This window comes from Hibiscus syriacus, unplaced genomic scaffold (assembly GCF_006381635.1).
Source record: "Hibiscus syriacus cultivar Baekdansim isolate YM2019G1 unplaced genomic scaffold, ASM638163v2 tig00001120_pilon, whole genome shotgun sequence".
Classification (NCBI taxonomy): domain Eukaryota; kingdom Viridiplantae; phylum Streptophyta; class Magnoliopsida; order Malvales; family Malvaceae; genus Hibiscus; species Hibiscus syriacus.
The window spans coordinates 954,342-957,500 of record NW_024061845.1 but is presented as its reverse complement, the minus strand read 5'-3'; the positions used below and the strand labels follow the sequence as shown (position 1 = coordinate 957,500).

The window sequence follows — 3,159 nt, the reverse complement described above, 5'->3', positions numbered from 1 at the left end:
AACGGCAAGGCTTTGACTACACCGAACAAGCTTGAGTAACAAACGTGCAGAGTACTAAATTACTCTAAACACAAAGAAGCTTCACAAGGTTTGTAATAACCTCGACAATAACTCAAGAAATATTTTCTGATGTGGAAGATCAGTTAAAAACTGCAGCCACAGAGCATACTCAGAATTTCAAGAGATCTTAAAAAACGTGGCTCGGATACCAATTGTTGAATCAAAATAGAGTAAAAACTCTAATTGATAAAAAAAAAAAAACTCTCTTTAGAATAATCTCACAAAATTGCAAAAGGGAAGAACTCTTAAGAAAGCTTTCAAATGCTTATAATTAAGCTTTGATTGTTGGATGATAAAACTCAAATACAAGTAGGGTATTTATAGGTTACAAGAAACAATCTAAACCACTCATTAAAATAAACACTAAATAATCTAAACCATTGAAATTAAAACATGAGAAAAATACTTAATTTTCACCTAACTAAATTGATGTAAGCAATGACATCAAAACTAAATTGATGTAAGCAATGACATCAAATTAATTTAGGTGTGAACATATAGGCTAATATTGAATTTTCAACACTTCCCTAAGCTGTATCCAATTCTCCTACTTGAAAGAGAAATTTGAAGGGCAAAAGGTAACCACTAATTTGGATTTTGCATCTAATATCAATCCTCGGAATATAAAATTATACGCCTACGTTGAATACTAAGCTTTAGTCGTGAAGAAATTTTATCATCGTCGTCATCATCATCGTCATTATCAACTTCATTAAAAAATGGATCCTTAAGCAGTTCCACCGCAGACGGCCTTGCCCGAAGCTGAGCGAGGCATCTCTCGATGAATGCTTTAACATCCTCATCTGTAATCTTGCTCATGGCTTGAGGCCTCACACCGGTCGAAACTTTCTTGTAAATTTTGGCAACATTGTCACATTCACTATAGGGAATTTCCAAGGTCACCATCTCCAGAACGCACATCCCAATGAGTATATGTCGACGAGTTCGGTGTAGTGCTTCTTGTATAATTCCGGTGCCATGAATTCTGGTGTTCCGAGAATCGAATGCACCGAATGGCTCTTCCCCACGATCGCAGCCAATCCCAAATCACCAATCTTAACCTATATTACACATTAACTAAATGCAATAGCGTTCGTAATTTAAAAAATGAATTTAAAAGCATATACCTGACCAGTGTTGCCATTGACAGAAACATTGCTGCAATTAAGATCTCTGCGGATGATGCAAGGATCATGATTGCGCAAATAATCCAAGCCTTCCAAAATCTGCTTGGACCATTTCTTCAATGCCTTCATTGAAACTTGCCTATGTTTCTTCCTGTATTCCCTCAAATTCCCAGACGTACAGACTACAGACTTCAGTTATGAAATTCAGAGTGTTATGTTCCTCGTCACGCCAAACATTGAACGACGAGATTATGTTCTTGTCGGTTAACAAGCTTAACAATCGGAGAAGTTCCTTAGCTTGATCAAATGCTCGGTATACTTTTTTGACAGCTCCAGATCCGAGAAGTTCACAGTACCAGTCGGATTGATCTCGACGAATGGTTCGGAATCCTTGTCGGGTTGATCTTGATAAACGCTAGGCATCTGGTCATGAAAATATGCAAATACATAAGTGATCGGAACAAAATTTCCAGCAACAGATTGTTGAGGAAAATCACGCGGACGTAGTTCAAACAGAAACAGAAACAGATTCTAATCCTGAAGGTATTCAAGACAATCACTTTCCAGCCCTTAAAGTTTCAGTTATTGCGGATGAACCTACTGCTCCAGATGATACAGGCAGCAACTTTCCATCACCAAAAAACGAGATAAAGGCAGACCAGATAAGGACAACTCAAAATCTGTCTTAGCTGGATCAAAAAACAAATTTGACATCCTCAATTCAATAGACGAACATTCTTCTGTCACAGAGGATCAAACCAGAAAAATTCGTACTGCTTCATTAGGCGTTTCAGCTCTGCTTAATGATCTCAAAAAGAAAAAGAAACAACACTTAGAAAGAGCAAGGAGTTCAACAGTAGATGGATTTGGGGGTGCTTCAAGCTCTCCTGCTCAATGAATATCAGCTTTTGGAATGTAAGAGGACTGAATAGTCCTCTAAAACAGGACAAAGTTCTTCAAAGGGCTTACGAACATAAAGTCGATGTCCTTGGCCTACTGGAAACACGTGTCAAAGTAGAGAAGACAGTGGGCTTATTTGAAACAAAATTTGCAAAATGGAATGTTTGTACCAATTACGATTTTGCTATTAATGGGAGGATTTGGTTTCTCTGGAAAAAAGATTTGGACCTATCAATCTGTGATATTTCTACATAATGCGTTTCTGTCAAAGGATCCTACCAAGGCAACCCTCTTATTATTACAGCAGTCTACGGAAGCAATGATGGAACTGCTCGAAAACATCTCTGACGTCATCTGCGAGAACTAGAAAGGAGCTATGGCCATTTATCTTGGATTTTGGGAGGAGACTACAATATTATATTGCACCCTAATGAAAGTTCAGAACATGATCTCCTCGGCCCAATCTTCTCTCCTGAAATGAAAGAATTCAAAGAATGCGCTCAAGACTTAGCACTTCAGGATCACCCATTTTTTGGACCACTATTCACTTGGAGCAACAAACAACAAGCCTCTTTCCTTGCGAAGAAACTTGATAGGGTTCTTATCAATACTACATGGGTGAAAAATTTTCCAAATTCATTTGTTGAATTCCTTGCTCCGGGTCCCTCTGATCATTGTATGACCTTAGTTTGTCTCAACAAAGAAATTCAGGCAAATAAACCGAAGCCATTCAAATTCTTCAATTTTTGGGCTCTTCACCCCAATTATTTGGAAGAGGTGTGACATTTCTGGCAACCAACTATTCAGGGCAACCCTATGCATGTTCTCTTTCACAAACTCAAACGCCTCAAATCCTGTTAAGGAAACTCAATAAGGAATGCTACAGTGACATAACAATTCGAGTTAAGCATAAGCGGAAGGAGCTGGAACAACATCAACTTTCTACTCTCAGAGGTGAAAACAACTGCGAGAAAGAGCTTATCTTACAAAAAGAGTTAACATCTCTAGAAGAGGTTGAGCTTATGTTCTTAAAGCAAAAGGCCAAAACTCAATGGATAAAGGAAGATGACAA

General features: G+C 38.1%; 1 pseudogene; it reads right to left on the bottom strand.

Annotated features, from left to right (window-relative positions):
- Positions 1-590: 590 nt before the first annotated feature.
- Positions 591-1,649, bottom strand: LOC120120817 (annotated as a pseudogene).
- Positions 1,650-3,159: the final 1,510 nt, after the last annotated feature.